This window comes from Heloderma suspectum, chromosome 1, assembly GCF_057233095.1.
Source record: "Heloderma suspectum isolate Gila_16-S chromosome 1, 16-S_ref, whole genome shotgun sequence".
NCBI classification, from domain to species: Eukaryota; Metazoa; Chordata; class Lepidosauria; order Squamata; family Helodermatidae; genus Heloderma; species Heloderma suspectum.
This window is the reverse complement of record NC_139458.1, coordinates 314,663,116-314,675,560: the sequence shown is the minus strand read 5'-3', so window position 1 is coordinate 314,675,560 and position 12,445 is coordinate 314,663,116.

Sequence of the window (12,445 nt, the reverse complement as noted above, 5' to 3'; positions counted from 1 at the left end):
TAAGGCTAGTAGGAGCATTGCTAATGTTGACTTCTGACTTAATCAAGGAGCATCACAAAGGTGCACCTAGCCAGAGCTCTGCCTTCAAGGGAAGCAGCAGCTGTCCATCACTGGTGAAAAAATCAAGTCATTTCTTTGATCCCTAACTGGAGAGAACCGATTCTAAAAATTAAAGATCACACACTTATTGGGATGGGTGTTTCTTCCCCACTGAAATCCATGGGACCTGTTTCCAAGTCCATATGCTTAGATCTGCTTCACACATGGTTGGTTTTCCCCTGCACTGATGTCGCTTCTGCATCAGAGTGTGTGCTGCACACATGCATCATTGTGTGGGAAGAGCACATCTCAGTCTTCTTAGCCAGGTTAACTGGCCACAGCTTCTCTGTCCATGTGCTAGCACAGGAGTGCAGGACCTCAGGCCCAGGGGCCAAATCTGACCCGCCAGGGTTCCCTGGATGGCCACGCCCCCTTCCTCTTGCCCTCACTACCAACAGTTTGGTGGTTTCCCGTTTTTGTGCAGTCCTCCCCACCCCGCTCCTTTCTAAAAGGTTAAAACACTTCTCCTAAGGCTTCGTTGCTGGCAGTGAGAGCATTCAGCTAAAATATGCAGGTATTTTTGGCCCTGTCCCTTTGGGCTTTGGCCCCTCCCACTGTTGGAATGCAGCCCCCGAGAACTTCTCCGAAAGGGAATTCAGCCCTCGGGCTGAAAGAAATTCAGCGCCCCTGTGTTAGTATTTGTTATGCTCAGGCTCTGCTCTTCCTCTGACAAGTCAAAAGTGGCTTATATGTGGCTCCCAGACTGTCTCCCATCCAGGCTGCTTAGAGGACCAGACATGCTTGGCTTCGGCAGCAGAACTGTACCATGTCCCTTCAGGCCAGTCTCTGAGCACATCCAGCCAAACAGATGCTATGTTCTTCTTACGTTATTACATACACACATTGCGCCTGCTGTTTCTCTGCATGGAAACTATATAGGGAAACAACCCATCTGAAATTGCCCTAAGGCAAACATTTTATCAAGGAGGTCCAGCCATGGAATGCTGGTCTTTCTGGGGCTCCATTGTAAGTCATGATGTCTGCTACCCTTTCTGTTTAACACCTACTGCTTACAGCATGATGAATGGCCCATGAGATTTTCACTGCCCACTGGTAGAACTTGACCCCATTTTTCTGGGAATCACTGGTTTGACTTCCTCAGCCCTTCCACTTCAGGCACTCATAAACTCATGGCCAAAATAAAAGGGCAACTGTCAAGGAGAAAAACACTGTGCATGGTCCATTACCAGTTCCGCATTACAGATAACTGGAGCAGCAGGAAGAGGAACATGGACAAGACTGGTAGGTCACAGGCAACCGCCGGCCCAAATGGGAGCGTAGAGCACAAAAGCTTGAAGAAGAGTGGCTACACACCACACTCCAGCAGCTCCAAACAAGTCGACACATCATGGAAATAATTTGATTTCTGGGAGCTGTTAAACTCTTGAGAGTGCAACCCAATGCATGAGTTCAATGGGGCTGACTCCCAGGTAAGTGGGAATAAGAATATAGGGGTGGGCAACCTATGGTCCTAATTTCAAAAGCCTTCTGCATATGACCAGTTCAAAACTCTGAAGGGTGATCCATCCCTTCCCACTGCATGGGAAGGATGAGAGGAAGAGAGAAAGGGGGTGGCTTAAAGAAAAAAGGGGGACCCACCCACTTTGGGCACTGGCCCTGCCCTCTGCTGGCTTCAGCCCTGCATACCACCAACATGCAGCCCCTGACAAGTTACCTGCAAGGAAATGCAGCTCTCAACAGAGAAAAGGTTGCCCACCCCTGCCTTAGACTAACTGATGCTGGCCTCCTTCCAAACAGCTTCAGAAGCAGATGGACCAACTGTATACAGGACAAGCCATGCATGTTATTTGGAAGTAACCCCCAGTGTCTCCAAAGCCTTTAGGACTGCAGCCTAGAAAGAAAGAAGATCTAAAAGGTTGGTGGGCAATTGTTTTGCCATGCTTATGAGAACACTCCCTAGAAACCAGTGCCAGCCTGAGGTGAAGAACAAGATGGAGTCCCCTTCCATGTGCAAAAGCCAGCTGGACTAACAGTTGATTCTTTCTTCAACACTGGTTATAGGACAGCATCCTTCACCACACCAGAAGGCAGCAGGCTAGCTTAGGGGGCAGAGGGCAGGCTGTGCAGCACAGAGCTCTTCCCAACAACTTGCTGCTACCTCCCAGCACCTGCCGCCTGGAGTGACCTGCTCACTCTGCTTAAGGGTAGGGTCGGCTCTCATGGAAGCATTTAGAAAGGCCAGGATGCGTCAGAGTCAACAGGGACTGGGGCAGCTTGCTGAGCAGAAGTGCCACTTTCCTCTGTCACTCCCCACCCCACTAAGCTAATTGCTGTTTGTTAGAGATTTTGTTGGCTGTTTACTTATTACTACAAACTAAACTGAATTCCTCACACAGGTGTTGGAGAGGTTAAAGAGAGGGGGACATGTACACTGCCCTTGTTGGAAGAAGGATGGGATAAAAATGTAATTCATAATGAGAAATAATAATCTGGAGAAAATCTGCATCATCTTTCCAGTGTCCAGACTCCAGCTCTGAACAACTTTTCGCCTGCCTTAAACCATAGGGAGATGAATGGGCCCTAAACATGGGACAGCCAAAGAAAGAGCAAGCTTAGTAGGACGTTATGGTTGGACCGTGAAGGCTGAGTCCGGATCACAGCATCAGAACATAGCTTGATGGTTTATGGTAAATCAGACTAACAGTCCACCCAGCACAGCCAATAGTCAGGGATGGTGGGAGCTGTAGTCCAAAACATCTGGAGGGCACCAGGTTGCTTATATCACTGCAATGACTGGCAGTGACGCTCCAGGGTTTCAGACAAGCATCTTGGAGATGCCATGACTTGAAATTTGGACCTTCTGCATGCCAAAAAAGCACATCCTCTACCACAGGGCTATGGTCCTCCTCCTGATCTTGGTCAAGCAAAGCCGTCACTTCTCGAAGCTCTGTCTGGAACTTGGGTCTCCTCACAAAGAGGGGTAGGCACCCTGGTGCCCTCCAGATAAGGTATGGCAGGTTCCGACCTATTTGGGGATAGGGCTCAGTGCCTTGGATAGCTCTTTTAGAGTTCTGGCTGGTTCTGACCAAAAGCCAGAATGGATGCACTGCCCCACCGAAATCAGAGCCACCAGCCTCCACTGGCTCCGAGGTAGCACATTGGCCTCCCTTCTGTCAGGGCTTCTTCTGCGACCACAGGCAAGCGACGTCTGCCTCAGTGAAGTCTGCCGCACGCCCGCCCCCAGGTCCGTCTCTTCTTGCAGAAAGCCATCCTCCTCGCCCCTGCTGCTTGCTGGCTGCCTGGATTAGGATGCCTGTGCGTGTGTGTTTGCTTGCTTGCTTGCTTGGTTTCCCCCGCCCCGTGCTCCTTGTGGAGCTGACGTCTGAGAACCAGCATTGCAGGCCAAATCGTTTTGTACAGGAGCTGCACAGCCGCAGTACAGGCAGACAGGAGAAGACACGTCGGGGAACCCGCCCCATTTGTCGCCAATAACAGCAGTTGACATCATGCGCGGGGATGCCGCGGAATCGCCGGAGGGGTGCGAAGGCCAGGAGGGCAAGCTCAGCGCTGGAAAGGGCCCCGGACGGCACTGGGCAACCCCATTTCTCTCCTTCCTCCGGCAGCGGGCTGCTGTCTTGTGCAGGCGCACTCTCTTCTCTCACCCCGCATCTCCCTCTTTCGAAGGTGACACACGCCTCAGCGCGTCCCCACGATCTTTCCACTGGAGTGGTCGGAATTTGTTCCGGGAATCGTCCCCTGCGGATGAGGTTTTCAGAGGCAAAGAAGAGCCAGCCAATGAAAGCCTGGCCTCCGGGCAATCGAGAAGCCCATGCCAAATCCTTTTTCAGCAGCAATGTCTAGGGTACCTGGCTGCTTCGTTGAAGAGGCAGCCCAGTCCTAAATATGTGGCTCTGCGTCCTGGTAGGCGTGCTTAGAATTATAATCCCACCAGTGCAGGCTGGTGGCTCAAATGTCAGCAGAGATCCACTCTGGGTTTCAGTCAGAACCAGTCAGAACTCTAAAGGAGCTATCCAAGGTGCTTCATCCGGTGCTGAACCCTATCCCAAAACAGGCTCAACACCTTGGATAGCTCCTTTAGAGTTCTGACCAGTTCTGACTGAAATCTAGAGTGGTTTCACTGACTGACTGACATCGGAGCCACCAGCCCCCACTAAATCTATGCCTGCTTACTTGGAAGTAAGTTCCCTTGAGTTCAGTGAGGCTTACTCCCAGGTAAGTGGGCACAAGAGTGCAAGTTTAGGGGGCGGACAAATCTGATGCATATTTACTCTAAAGACAGTTTTTCTGAGTTCAATGGGGCTTCTTTTCAAGTATGGGTGCAAAGGAGCCTTCCCGCACCTGGTGCTCTCCCTATGTGTTTGATTACAACTCTCATCATCCCCAGCCATTCGGCCAGTCACAAACCTGGTGCCCTCCCAGTGTGTTGGACTACAACTCCCATCATCTCCAGCCACCACCATGGCTGAGGAAAGATGGGGTGTGTAATACATCTCGGGGGGGGGGGGCTACAAATTCAGGTAAGGCTGCAAGGGTACTATTCTTCTTGAACCAAAAGGACGAAAAGCCCCTGCCATATCCTAAGCAAAGAATGTACACTGTTACTGCAGTATTCCTGGTGTGGACTCGAATACTGATTAGGCAATGCCAGATGCGTAGTACAAATGATTTTGACCCAGATATTATGTTCATTATGAACAGGGACCTTTTTATTATAGAGATAATATTGCAGAGCAGCCCGACCAGCAATATAAATGTATAAGGTGGAATACCTGAATGTCCAATCAACTGGGTCTCACTGGAGTCAAAGAGTAAAATCCAGCATTAAGTAGGACTAACTTAAATCCCATTCATTTCAGTGGGTCTCCTTTAAGTAGAATTTAGGTTGGGTTTTACCTAAACGAACTAGCACCATCTAAATAAGTTCGCTTGGAAATCAATCCCACTGATTTCATTGGAACTTAACAGGCAAGTAAATGTGCTGGGCTTGTCCCAAATTAACCTGGCTCTTTGAATACAAGTGCTGTGGCTGAATTAGCATGTGGGAATCAACGAAAGGGAAAAGAACTGAGAGCTTTATTGATATTCTGGTTCTATCTACATCTATATTATATTACCAGTCGGCATTTTCATAAAGGAAGCAAGAACAAACTTGGAACTCCAATTCTATGGACACTTACTTGGAAGTTAGATTGAACTCAGTGAGAGTTGCTTCCATACAAAGAATCACAGTGCTATGAATTAAGAACATAAGAAGAGCCCCGCTGGATCAGACCAAGGGTCCATCTAGTCCAGCATTCTCTTCACACAGTGGCCAGCCAGCTGTCGACCAGGAACCCACAAGCAAGATATGAGTGCAACAGTACCCTCCCACCCATGTTCCCCAGCAACTGGAGTACATAGGCTCACTGCCTCTGATACTGGAGGTAGCACTTAGCCATCAAGACTAGTAGCCATTGATAGCCTTTTCCTCCAGGAATTTGTCTAACCCCCTTTTAAAGCCATCCAAATAGTAGTAATAATGGGGGCCTTCAATTTCCCCGATATTTGTTGGGAGACAAATTCTACAAAACATGGCTCCTCCAGGAAATTCCTGACTTGTGTGGCGGATAACTTCCTCCTACAGAAAGTAGAGGAAGGAACTAGAGGATCGGCTATCCTTGACTTGATCCTAACCAACAGAGATGACTTAGTGAATAAAGCAGCTGTTACAGGAACTCTGGGGGAAAGCGACCATGTTGTACTTGAGTTCTTGGTTCTAATGGAAGCAAAAGCCGAGTGTAGTCAAACGCGTACCCTGGATTTTAGGAAAGCTGATTTTAATAAACTCAGAACAATGATCAGTAAGGTCGCATGGCAAGCGACGCTAACAAGAAAAGGGGTCCAAGATGGGTGGGAGCTTTTAAAAAAGGAAATTCTGAAGGCACAATTACAAACAATTCCAACAAGAAGAAAAGGTGGAAGACAACAGAAGAAGCCAATGTGGCTTCACAAAAAGCTTAGGGATGACCTGAAAACAAAAAAGGACACATATAGGAAGTGGAAAGAAGGCCAAGTAACAAAGGAAGAGTACAGGCAGGTAGCACAGAATTGCAGGGATGGCATCAGGAAGGCTAAAGCTGAGAATGAGCTGAGGTTAGCGAGGGATGCTAAAAGCAACAAAAAGGCTTTCTTCAGCTACGTGCATAGTAAAAGGCAGAGGAAAGAAATGGTTGTTCAGCTATTAAATAAGGATGGCAAAATGATAACAGAAGACAAAAGGCAGAGGTGCTCAATTCCTACTTTGGCTGAGTCTTCTCCCGAAAGAAGATCTATGACCCCCCTGGCAAAAGCAAAGTATAGGCTGAAGGGACAGGACCGCAGCTTGAGATGGATAGGCATATGGTCAAGGAACACCTCATTACTTTGAATGAGTTCAAATCTCCAGGGCCAGATGAACTGCATCCTAGAGTAATAAAGGAACTGGCAGAAGAACTCTCAGAACCTCTGTCTATTCTCTTTGAGAAATCATGGAGGACGGGGGAAGTGCCAGATGTCTGGAGGAGGGCTAATGATGTCCCTATCTTCAAAAAGGGTAAAAAGGAGGAACCTGGGAACCAGTCAGTCTGACATCAATCCCTGGGAAAATTCTGGAGCAGATCATAAAGCAATCCATCTGGAAGCACCTTGACAACAATGCCATGATTACTCGAAGCCAACATGGATTTGTCAAAAACAAGTCCTGCCAGACGAATCTGATCTCATTTTTTGATCAAGTAACCTCCCTCGTGGACTGTGGGAATGCTGTAGACATCATATACCTCAACTTCAACAAAGCTTTCGACAAAGTGCCCCATGATATCCTGATGAGCAAACTAGCTCAAAGTGGGCTAGATGAAACAACGATCCGGTGGATCCACAGTTGGCTACAGAATCGGACTCAAAGAGTGCTTATCAATCGGACCTTCTCAAACTGGGGAGAGGTAATGAGTGGGGTACCGCAGGGCTCAGTCCTGGGCCCAGTGCTCTTCAACATTTGTATTAATGACTTGGAGGAGGAGGTGCAGGGAATGCTGATAAAATTTGCAGATGACACAAAATTGGGCAGGATAGCTAATACTTTGAAAGACAGAAACAAAATTCAAAGTGATCTTGATAGACTGGAGCACTGGGCAGAAAACAAGGGAATGACATTTAATAGGGATAAATGCCAAGTTCTGCACCTAGGAAAAAGAAACTAAATGCACAGTTACAAGATGGGGGATACGTGGCTCAACAACACTACAAGCGAGAAGGATCTTGGAATTGTTGTAGATCACAAGCTGAATATGAGCCAACAATGTGATGTGGTTGCAAAAAAGTGCCTAAAAAAGGTCTTCAGCTTTGCTGAAGTCAAGGTATATTATGTCTACAGCATTCCCACAGTCCACGAGGGAGGTTACTTGATCAAAAAATGAGATCAGATTCGTCTGGCAGGATTTGTTCTTGACAAATCCATGTTGGCTTCAAGTAATCACTGCATTGTTTTCAAGATGTTACAGATGGATTGCTTTGTCATCTGCTCCAGAATTTTCCCAGGGATTGATGTCCGACTGACTGGTCTGTAGTTCCCAGGTTCCTCCTTTTTACCCTTTTTGAAGATAGGGACAACATTAGCCCTCCTTCAGTCATCTGGCACTTCCCCCATCCTCCATGATTTCTCAAAGAGAATAGACATTTATAACTCAACCTACATGTATAAGGTTGAGCTATAAATTTTCCGAAAGATGCAAAACCTGATTCGCCACGCTTGTGAAGCCCAAGCCACAAGACTGTTGAGGACTTAGCGAGCACACCAATATACATTCTTAGTTAAAAGTGGTGTATAGACATACCTCACCACCAGAAAATCCAATATAAAGTTTCACCATCATCTATGTTGTGTTTGTTTATTTGGCTTTGTTTTAGTCTAAGAAAATTCAGGATTTCTTTAAATCAAATTAGGGCATGAATATAAAGGATCAGTCAGGAGTGTAACACAAGTGTGAGAATCTGGGGGACCATGTAACACTCACTTTGGCTTGTGGCTACTCAAACGTGGCCTTGAGGTCAAACAGTTTAAACACACACAGGGTCTAAAAACACACCACCAGCTAAACAACAACATCGCATCTCAAATCAGTTCTCTTGGTCTGCTTCTTGGCCTTTGACAAAACCTGTGGTAGACAGGCCCTGTAGGTTCTTGTGATGTCAGTGACTACATGGAATAGCAACTCCGATCCTTAAAACTTTAATGTCAGTTGATTTCAATGACCCGTTGGCATTCATGGGACATACACGAAGCTGCTTAAGATGGGAAGATGCTTCCCAGTGCCTGGCATAGCAGATCAGCTGCCACAGACTGATATCGAGAACTCCATAGAAGAATCACAGGATTCACCTCTGGCGGGTGCACACACATCCAAAGCCTAAGGCATTTGTGTGACACCTTAGGACCTAGTAAATGCAGGTTGGGGCAAAAATCCCTTCTTAAGAGCAGGGCAGTAGAACCTGCCTCCAGAATGGCAACATGTGGGGAAAGCACAGAAAGCAGACCCAATTCTGGATATAAACTGATTTCCAGACTGATCCCAAGACCCAAGCACATTTACAGGCTGCTTGTTTTTACTTCAATGGAAGTCTCATACATGCATTGATTTTAGTGGGAATTACTTCCAAGTAAGTTTAACACTACACACTACACGCTTATTGGGAAGTTAAGTCTAATGGGAGGTATTTTCCAAATAAAGGTGCTACTGCGCAGGATTTCAGCCTGAAGTTTTAAGGGTGCAATCGTATGCATGTTTAGACAGAAAAAAGGCCTACAACTCCCAGCATGCCCCAGCCAGCCATGCTGGGGCATGCTGGGAGTTGTAGGCCTTTTTTCTGTCTAAACATGCACAGGACTGCGCCCTAAATCGATTTAAAGTCCTATTCCCACTTGACCAGTTGGTGAATTGCGTGGGCAATGAGATCTCTCATCACACTGTTACCGGTGGTGGGTTTAAGGAGGTTCAACCCTGTCCTAAAGACTGGGGTTTCATTTGCTTAGGACCACCGCAGCAAATACAGTACTGTTTTGTTGTTCTGGATCAGTCCTATACCCACTTACCTGGGAGTCCCATTAAACTTCTGAATAGACATGTATAGCATTGCACTGCACCTCCTGAAATTCCCTAGCATTTCCAGTATATTTCTGTTTACCAGCCAGATCCACAACCCAGTTGAAAAGAACTGCCAGGACTGAAGCATATTTGGGCTTCGAGGCTCAGTAGGCTGGCCTAATTTGTGGTGTGTGTGCAGGGTGCATATGGGGATTTCTGTTGTCAAAGAGACACACAGTCTACTCCTTAGAATACATCCATGGACCTGTGGCCCTGAAATCAGCACAGCTTACTTCCCATCCACTGCTACCAAGTGTGCTTTGAATCAGAAGGCAACAGTAAATTCTATATGTCTCTACTCAGAAGTGTTTAATTTATTAACCACTTCAACTGCATAGCAGGGACTAAAATAGAAACTCGCTAAAGTATTTTTAGGGTAAGATCCTATGCGTGTTTAGATAGAAAAAAAGTCCTACAACTCCTAGCATGCCCCAGCCAACCCATGCCCCCTTAAAGTCTTTAAAAGCCTGGAACAGGGAAGTCTTAACTTGGCACCCCAAAGATAAATGTAGGTTGTAGGCCAGTGAGCCTCCCTTGAGAGAGCATTGGGGGGTGGGGTTACCACCAAAAAAGTCCTCTCTTGTTACCACCCTCTGAGCCACAGAATGACATCAATGGGACTCACTCTCAGGCAAGTGTGTTTAGGATTAGAGTCCAAGTTAATAAAGAGCATAACGCTTCTGTCAGAGAGGTAAGTACAGCTGAAATCAGTGGGAACTACATTGAGGTAAAGTGCTGGTGTTTAGGTTGCAGTACATACCTTAATTCCTAGCACTTTGGCTAGGAATGGACTGTGGATAAGGCTAGTCCTATGGAAGCCGGAGGCGGACATTAATGTAGGCCATCCAGAATGGGCTTTTCCAGATACATCTGCTTTAATGCAGATCCTCGCCACCACTGACCTCCACTATCTTTACTTGGCTTCTGTTGGACACATTGCAACTTCTGAGTAAATATTGTTAGGCTTGGCTGCAGGGTCTGCCCAGCCATAAATGCAAGATAAATTAAATGGTGGTCTCATTAGGGGCTAGTAAGAATGTGGACTGCTTCACTCCTGCCTACCCCACCCTCCCAAATTAATGACATAAACTGTCCTAATGGAACCGAGTGGAAATAATTTAGTGGGAGTTGCTTAAAATAAGCCGTAGTTGGATCCATGGGCAAAAATTACCACCGGTTGGTTGGTTTTTTTTTTAATCTGGGAGAGAACTTCATTATATATAACATTTATTTTATTATAGTTATACATACACACGTCAAAACTACAGATTATGCTAATCACATAGCATGTAGTTGAGGCTTGAGTCTTCTTTTTAGGGGGGGACAATGGGGAGTTTAACCCTCCCCATCCGAGCACAGTGGCTTACATTTACACTACACTAAAAAAAAGAAGAAATAAAAGGACAAACCTCATCTACGCAGCTAGGTGATTAGCAAAATATGTTCTTCAGCTCTTAGCCACAAAGGACACTAAAAAAAATGTAACTAGGAAGGGAAGGCTTCTCTGTTTCACTGACAGTCTCAAAGCTTATCAAAAGTAATTCTTGTCAGTGCCTTCAGCTTTGCCGGAGGGGCTACTCTCAAGAAGGTCTCATTAATTTCACTTTATTCCATCTACATTCCAGGCCGGAACACATTTACATGTAAATACAGCCCCATTTGAAATCAATCTATTTTACTGCCAAGTAAATGCGCAGTCTGACTGTCACAGTCTCAAATCAAATACTTTGTCCTGAAAATAAGGACTTCTCCAGCACCACCACCACCAAAAAAAGAAGTATTTTGTCCGTTCATTTTTAACTTTGCTGACTATGAAGCTTCAAATCGCTCATTCTCCAATTAATATAATTTTTCCAGGCGGAGCAGCCACCGGTGTTACTCTGTTTCACCCAAAGCAACTACGAGTTTTGTGGCTCCATAAAGGCGTACAAGATTTACAGCGCAATCCTCTCCATGTCTACTGAGAGTCCAGAGTCCACCCTATCAGATGGACCAAATGGAGTGGACTCTAGACCACAAAAAGGTTATAGTACAAAGGCAGTGCAATCCTATGTGTGTCTACTCAGAAATAACTCCCACTGTGTTCAGCAGGACTTACTTCCAAGAAAGTGTCTATAGGATTGCAACCCAAATCTATTACGTGTTGAATATAATTTCCAAAGTTGGTGCTTTTTTTCAAACTTGAGAGAACAGGTGTAAAGCAAAATCAGGATGCGCAACAGTATGCGAGACTCCTGGGCAAGGGGCAAGGATGATATACTCATAACCATATAAACCCCTTCAAGTCAATGGGACTTGTCTGGTATAAGCAGCTGGTAATCAATCAGTGCCCCTGGTACTAAAAAAGATAAAGAGATAATTATCTTTAGCAGCAATCCTGTGCATTTAGGCTACTTAAATCCCAATGATATCAATGAGATTTCATCTGTGCAATCTCATTCTGGCCAGATCCTCTGGCCAGATAAACTTGAAAAGCAGAAGTGTAAAACAAGTAAATTCTCTTGGTTTACCAGGATTTACACTCCGTCTAAAAACACATTATGTCCCATTATGTTCAGTGAAACTTAATTCGAAATAACCAGTCAAGCATGCAAATCAGTTTGAATCGAATGCTTCTGTCTAATGGTACTTCTATCAAATCTTGCTTCTTTTGATGTTACCATTCCAAACAGTATTTTCACAAAGAAAAAAAAGTTGAAAATCCTTTTCAGTGAATTAGACAAACAGTAGTTTGTCAGTAACTTTATTTTTTAAAAAAAATTCATCACAAACTGCAACCAAGACCAAAATACTTTACCCATTGTACATCATTCATTATAAAACAAACATACATCACATATGTAGTCTACGATACCCAAAAAAGTATCTTGAAAATGATATAGAGCGTGCTTTTATGATTCATGCATCAATATTTATTTTACAAATGTTAATCAAATATTATTCTGTTATAAATAAGCTGCAAATGGGGTGTCTCTGACTCCACCAGGATCTTACACCCCCTTTGTGGTATGCAATCCTAAGCATCTTACTCAGAAGTAAGCCCCAATGATTTCAGTGGGAATAACTGTAGTTAAGATTGCCACCTTACTTGAAAGCCAGTTCCATCTAAATCCAATCCCAAAATGAATCCGGTAAAATTTATTTATTTATTTATTGCATTTATACCCTGCCTTTTTTCCTCTTGCAAGGAACCCAAGGCGGCTTAC